Genomic DNA, 8,002 nt, shown 5'->3' with positions numbered 1-8,002 from the left:
AGGGTGGTCTAGTCACGCAAGCTGCTGCCTGTACAGCACGGTGACCCAGTTATGGGGGGAATGCAAGAGTGAAAGCAGCTTGAAATCCAAAGCCTGTGAAACAAATGCTTTAATGCATAAATGTTATGAAGGCTCCTAATGATAATGACTGGATATAAAAGCTAATTACTTACACACAAATTTATAAGGCTCCACAGAAGCCAAATGATGTTTTGTATCTCACAAGATGTTTAAACTAGGGCCTGGCACTGTGGGTACCAGGAGCATGATGGGGATTCCCAGTGCCCCCACACCAGGGAACAAGCATCCCTGAGGACCTGAGAGGGGGTTATTTCTTGACTCTTACCAGGCTTTGTGGCCATCAGAGTGCTGAAGAACCTTGGGCCAAGAAAGATGGTCTCCGTGAGGTGTCATCCACTTCTTGCTGGTGTCAATATTGAAACCCCTCAGGGGCTCAATGGCTGAAAACGAAAAACGTCATAATGGGCCACGACCTGCCAGGTGAGTTACCACTGCCCTGGTCACTGCTTACCCCTGGCCAGTGCCTTCAGCAAGGAAACAGCCAGGGGTATGATCCAGCTAAACCATGGAGCCTCACTGCTTCAGATCAAGAACCTTTCTGGTTCACCTTGGGAGACAGATGCAGTATGAAACATAATGTTGCTCTTTACTACTTCCCTTTAAATGAAGAGACAGAAAGCAGCTCCTGCTCAAGAGTTCAGAAAGCGCAGATGTAGGGAGACCATGCCCTGAAATACATCACGAGACAACCCTGCAGAGACTTTTAAGGCTTCAAACACAGCCTAATCCAAGGGGTGGATCCAGCGAGCACTTGGAGGGCTAAGAGCAGGTTCGCACTGGTCATTAGGAGGTCAGTTCAGTGCTGGAATGGACTGAGCTGGAATTAAGACCTGCAAGGCAGGAAACTTATCCATCCTAGTTTCAGTACAGCTGGATTCCCTTCCCCACCCCATTCTTGCTCCCAGCTGGTAAGAAATCACTGTGGCTTGTGCAAGCCTCACGTCACTGAGGATCTTTATCAGTGAGGTCAGGACTGGTAAAAAAAATGTTACTCAGCAATCTTGGAGGCTGAAAGCATTTACCTGCAGAAGACAGCTTGGACAGCAGCAGGATTCACTTTTTCCAGCCCCCAACCATCTGTGCCTAAAACCCCCACCCAGCACAACTAAGTCTAGCAGGATGAGAGTGTGGAATTCATGGGATTTCTGCCCTTTTTGGTTCCTTTTTTGAGAGTCCTGATGAGAGAAGAAATGAAAGCCCAACATAGAGTCAGGTGTGGGGATGTGGATGCAGCGCCAGAGGCAAACCATTAAATACACAGCCCTCAAACGTCATGCATACTCCGTGCTGTCCCAGACTGAAAATGTTAGTAAGCCGGACAACCTGAAAGACACACAGAACGTAGGGTGCAATGACAAACACCAGTTGAAACACTTGACTTCTGTTGAAATATCCAGGGTTTGCAATGCCCTGACAATTCAGAAAACTCTGCGGTTTGCTCAGAGATGAGACCCCAGGGCACTCTGGTTCCAAACTCTGACAGTGCCTTTGAGATGCTAAACTAAAACTGGATTAACATTTTGTAAGTTCTCCTGCTGTGACCAGCCTGACCTGCCAGTGCAGTTTGCATAGCTTATATCCCCCTTTGAACAGTCATCCCAGGATTTTGTCCATTGTCCCTTCTGCTGTTCAGACTGTGGGAGAGTCAGATTCTGTTTGTGTTCACACCAGGGGCGGTGGTCTTGTGACCAAGAGCTGAGGTGGATCTTACAAAACGCATGGAGGCAGAATCATTGCCCAACCACCCTGGCTGCCAAAATACAACTGAGGGGTGGGAACTGAAATACTGTGGCCAACACAGTTTCCTGTAGCAGACTGTTCTTAAAGCTTTGCTTCTTCTTCCTCAGACATGCTACAGCGGCTTGGTGTGCAACTTATTTTGGAACTTGGGAGGCCTAGTCCAGGCCACCTTTCTGCTTTGCAAATCCTGTGCTAGCATTCAGACACCTGACTCCTGCACTCTTGCATCTAACTACAGTTATTTGAAACCCAGGCTTTTTGCCTCTGCTGCAGGCTGGCATGACATACCTGCCTCTGACACATGCATCATATGCAAGACAATCTGCAACAGCTTCATCCTGCTCTGGTTGCTGATTTGCTATTTGCATCAGAGCAAAGACTATTTCTGGCTCTCAAAGTGTTCAAAGAAGGCCACAGCCTATGTTAACAGCTGCATTTGAAGTAGCCCAGTGCTCCTCTGTTTCCACATGTGGCCCACTAACCTCAATGGGGTTGTACTGATGATACACAAGAGAATTTCACCTCTAGTCCCATTGTACTTTGGGACCCCATTCTGAGCTCAGTTAAATTTATGTTAACTTGAAGCAATTCCAGTGAATTCAATTAGATTAATGCCAGATTTATGACAACGTCATTTATATAAAATCCTGGCCCTGTGTAAATAAAGACAGATCATTACCACTACCAAATACACAAATATTCATTAAACCATCCGTTACAGCCTGTAACATTTTCTACTTCTAAAAACACCAGTTGTGCTGATTATCAGCAATCCTTCGGCACTTGGCTCTGTGCTTGCAGCTCCATGTTATCAGCCTACTAACCATACATAGTTTCTGGAGAGAGATTTTCCAAAGAAAAGTGTGCCAGTTACATTGAAATGCATCCTTAATACAAACTGGTACACTGCAGACATTCCTGCAGAGCTTGTCACAATAGGAAGGATGCAGGACACCAAAGAAACTTTCCACTAATAACTTGTTTCAAACCAAATAAAGAGCCCATATGTGGATGTCCCTATGCATCGTTGTTATAATTCATGGGTCCCTGATCTTTACTGACTCATGAACTACAATACTGAGTCAGTAACACACTGAGGGCAACACTATACTTTGCTCTCTCCATCAACCTCTGTTTTAGCTTTTTATTATCCTGCGTGGCAGTGAGCAATGCTGGAAGGTCTATGGGGAAAATGTTTCCTGCGAGTCTTGTGTTGGGGGTCACTGCTATAGTTGGTCTTGATTGCTCCTTCAAACTAATCCTTTTTGGTGATCCTTCCTTGTAATCTCAATTTACTCCCCGCCTGCCACCATCATCCCACCCTCTGGATTCACGTTGGTTCATCTTGTTTCACTTAAAGCTTGCAATCTTGAGAACGTGCCTGTTAGCAATGCTCTGTAGGAGCTGACAATGCTGTAGTCACACCACAACAGACTCACTGCATGTTGTGGCTTTCTTTTTCAGTTGTCATAATTTGTTTCAGGTTTCTGATGAGAGAAAAAAAAAGGCTAGACACCGTCTCACTGAGAAGTGGGAGGCTTTATTCAATAGCTCCAACACTCAGGTCCTTGCCTTGGGCTATTGGTGCAAAAGACATCGCTACTGTTTCATGGGGTTCATGGCACTTAGAGACAGGTCTGCAGAACAAGGACAGGACTAGGGGGATGCTTCTAGAAATGTGCATCTTTGGTTGTAGCACTGATCTAATAGTGTCCAAGGATTATGGGATCACGTCGTAGCAAGGTTCCCTGTTTTGGGAGCCCTGTGCATGGTTCAGTTTCAGGCCTCTATTCTTTACTAAACAACAGGGGTGACAAAAATTGGCTATTTTTGCGGTTTAATTGTGTCATGAGGAGCTTTTTTAGGATTTAAATGAGTTTGCTATGTTGCAAACTAAGCCACTTCCGCGTGCAATATTATAACATTGCAGCCTTTGACAGTTCACCCCCCCCCTCCCCCCCGGGTGCCACGGGGGAGGCGGGCTGAAGGCAGAAGCAGTGAGGGGCCTGATCCTTTTTTTTTCCCCCATGGACCTGCCCACATCTCCCACGGCCGGGGGGCGAGTTGCCGGTGGGCTGAGCAGCGCCTGAGCTGCGGAGAGCCCCAGTTCTTCTTTTCACCATGGCGGCACCCCAGGAGGCTGCCCAGGTAGCAGGCAGGTGCTGCCCCAGCCCGGGCTCAGAGAACTGTTGGATCAGGCTGGGTGCTGCCTGTGAGCTGAGGCAGCACTGGCCCGCTAGCTGCCCGCCTGGGTGGCCCCAGGGGGCACTGCTGCCATCCAGGTCTGGGGAGGAAGGTCCAGGGCTCCCCCCGCACAGCTCAGGGGTAGCTCAGCTTGCCCCCTGGCCGTGGGAGAAGCAGGAAGGCTCCACAGGGCGGAAAAAAAAAAAAAAAAAAAAAGGATCAGGTCCCTCACCGTAATGCCCCTAAATTGAAATGGTGAAATTTTAATTGCAATTAAAAAAATTTGCCATTTCAATTTAAAGAACTAAACCCCTGTCACATGTACAAGCAGTTCAGGACTTAAAGCATAACAGTAATGCAACAAGGCCCCTCCACAGCTCAAGTCCCCTTACAACTGCATGGTTTGCAGTGGTCACGGTTGGCCTCTGAGCCCCTCCTATCAGACATGGTTTTAAAAAAACTACAACTGTGTTGAAATCACTTCCCCGTGGAAAGGCAGACATCTTCAAGTCAGCAGACGCTTCTTAAGCAGACAATTGTGCATGACGCATCCCAGCAAAGGGAACTGTGGCTGTGGCAAACCTCTGCTCTTTTGACTGCTTATGTGATATGAAGTGGCTTAGGACTGGAGGCAGTGTGGGCTGGAGTGACTGCAGAGCTTGGAGCCAGAAACACTTGTAATTTTCAGCTCAGCTTTGCCACCAACTTAATGCACACAAGCCAATCGCTCCCTCTCTGTGGGTCAGTCTTCCCCCTCCTTGTAAATGAAAGATCAAACTAACTTTCCTTCCTTTGGCATTCCAAAGATCGATGCTTTAACATTTGTACCGAGCTTTGAATGTGTCATAGTTAAAAATATATTGTAAAACACCCAGCAGCTTTTTTGTGCGTCATATAACTGAATTCTGTGGGTGAAACATCTCTAGAGAGTATATATTATGGGAAGATCTGCTCAGAAGCTTCTAAGCACGTAATCAAGACATGCTTATACACGGAGCCCAGCTTTTGTCAGCTATTACCCAAGAAAGCGCAAACCACATGCACAAAGGGTGACACAGAAAGTAGAAAAGTGAGAGAGCAGAGCTTCTGTGTGCTCAGATGAGCAGAGAGTACAACCCCCCTCCACTTCAGCCCCTCATTTTAGTGCAGCCTTACATAGGCTACCTCAAGACAGGAGAGAGTCTAGGGAATTTTAGCTGGTACTGTAAAAATCCCCACACAACAGCTGCATGTTTAATAGACTGAAAGTTGCTTATGCCAACTTTGAGATTGAGTATTTTATCCCACGTCAGAGGTCTCTGCCAGCACAAATGGACAATACACTCCCCTTCCATGGCTGTCCTATGAAAACTACTTGAGATTCATGCCATTTAATATTGCACATGTTAAAAACTATATTTAAAGAACGTTAATGTGGCAAAGCCAAGCAGTCAAAAGCTAGGATACGTCAGACTTAAGGTTACCTCTGCAAGGCACTCCCTTGAAGCCAACATGCCATCTCTGCCAATGCCAAGCTCCTGCTCCAAAGCACAAAAGTGCAACGGATTCTCAATTAAGTGGCTGCTAAGCACCATGAGGAAAGCAGCATTTTTTTGTCATTTATTTCTTCCTCGTACATTTTGAGAATTTGGAATAATTTTGCTGAAAGGTTTTGAAAAATAAAATCAGCCCTAGGCAGACAGGCATGCAAAAATTCTGCCCGATTGGCAAAACAGTTACAATAGTGTAAGGGGGATATTTCAGCCGGGATGGTCCAGAAATTATGCAAAGTTCTGTGCATAGTTGTGCTGCATATATGGAGGTGTGTGTGTTAGCCAAAGGGCTGCAGATGATGAGTCCCCTCATCTTGCCTCTCGCAAAACAATTAGCAACACAAAGTGGGGTTTCCCTAGTGCCAGGCAACCTTAATTTTTTTAAGCACTGCTTTCCAGCTCTCTCAATAACAAGTCAGGCTTTATAGTCTCTGAAATCCTGACCTTTTGTCAAAATTCTATAAAAAACAGATTTTTAAACCACTTCTTGTCTTCATTTATATTTATCGTCCCACGTCCAGGATTTAGAAGTTAATTTCCTAATTCCTGTTTGCATCTTATTTTACATTGACTGCATTTTCCAAACAAAAGGACTGAGAGAAAAAAAAGTTCTCCTTTTGTCCTGAATATTTTAGTGTACGTAATAGGCCAAACCTTGTGGGCAACAAACTGCTGAAAGTCTTCACTGACTGGCCCAGAATGAATTGGAAAGGGTAGGAGAAAGGGGGGATTTCATGAACATAAAAAAAGACAAAGATTTCATGAACATAGACTTCTCTTAGCTAATGGCCATACAAGCAGAGAGATTCTTCCACTAACTCAATGTAGATTTTTACTGGTGCAATTTGAAAGCAAAATTTGACCCAGACATAGCCTCAGTTGATTCATTATACATAGCAGTGCAGTGCATCTGTCTGCCTGTCTGTCTGCTGAGGCACTTATATGACCCTCATTAATCAGGTATTTGAGCAGCTGTCCCATTTACAGTGACTGAGCCCTGTGGATACTACCAGCATTTACTTTGTCCATAAGATGGCAAGAACTGTCACGCACTAAGATAAGCGGCAGGAATCACATTGGCTAATTTTGCTGAAGCACTAGAATGAGAAGTCTTGAAGCAAGGACTTGTACACAGGGCACCCAGGACAAATCCCCAACCCCTGAAGATTCCTAAAAACAAAAAGCGAATGCTGTGGCTCTTAACATCAACGCTGCACGTATAAAGTACGTACTCATCCACGCTGAGTGAGAACCAGGAGTGCTCAGAATCAGTGCATGGCTTTTCTTTTCTACTTTATAGGGTGGGGGAAAAAAGAAATAATGCTCACTTACTTATTAGAGAGAGAAGGCACAGGAGGGACTTCATCTTTTCAATTGTGGCTTTAAGATGACTGATGCAGGACTGGAGATCCCACCAGACAATCTATCTGCACTCTGCTCGCAGATCACCGACTCAACTGCCTGTTTCAGCCTTGCTGCGGAGATACAGCTAACCTGGTGTGATGTGGATTTCCTAGTTGAGGTTTAATGATTTACTCATGAAATTATACTTCAACAAAATGCTGCAAGTTACTGTAAGGATATTTGAGCAGTGCCTCTATCTATCTAGCAGCAACTGCAGGAACTCATCATCATAAGATCCCTCTGGAACATGCCTGAAAACTTCCAAGGGAGATATCTGCATCCTTCTCCACATCCCAGGCTATCTACCTGGAGATGCCATCATCCTCTGAAGCATCTGGAAAAAACCTATCTGAATGTGCTCACTGCAGGGATTTAAACAGCATGTCACCTTGTCACAGATATCACTTGTTTTAGAGCCTGTTTCCCCTCTCTCCCCCACAGCTCTGCTGTTCACTCTTTCTTGTACGTCAGTGCTAGTATCAGAAAGGTCAGCTCTTGGGAACTAAAATGTACCTGTTTTGCTAATCCTTTGATACTGGTGTTTGGATCAGCAAGTGAAAGGTCCAGCCATGCTTGTAAAACACACCTGTGTGCTGCCTTCTGCTTGCACTTGTTTTGTGACTGAACCCCAGCTGCACAGAATAAGCCCTATTTAGTACATGTTGGCTGAGCACTTTGTAGTAGTATTGTGGAGTGCTATTACCACAAATGCCCTGAGAGCCTGGTCCCCCTCACATAGGCAATTATGAGGCACTGGAGCCATTCATCTACACTTAAAATCCCTTAACAGAGCAGGAGATGAAACAGCTTTTGCAGAGAATGAAAAAGTTTTCTCCCTAGCTTCCAGCATCTGTATCTTTCACCAGCCCTTTCAGCGAGGAACTTACTGCTCATTAAACAAGGTTCATAAAACCCCAATTGGCCCCTCTTGGGATCCCTTACTCCAAGGATCTCCAAAGTGCTTTATGAACATTCAGTAACAAATGAAGGGCCTCACCGCACAGAAGGCACTAACTCACTCCCATTTCCCAGATATCTGCCTGCTTACTTTGCCTTGAGGT

Source organism: Alligator mississippiensis, chromosome 14 (genome assembly GCF_030867095.1).
Source record: "Alligator mississippiensis isolate rAllMis1 chromosome 14, rAllMis1, whole genome shotgun sequence".
Taxonomy (NCBI): Eukaryota; Metazoa; Chordata; order Crocodylia; family Alligatoridae; genus Alligator; species Alligator mississippiensis.
The sequence above is the reverse complement of the archived record's forward strand: the minus strand, read 5'-3'. Positions refer to the sequence as shown.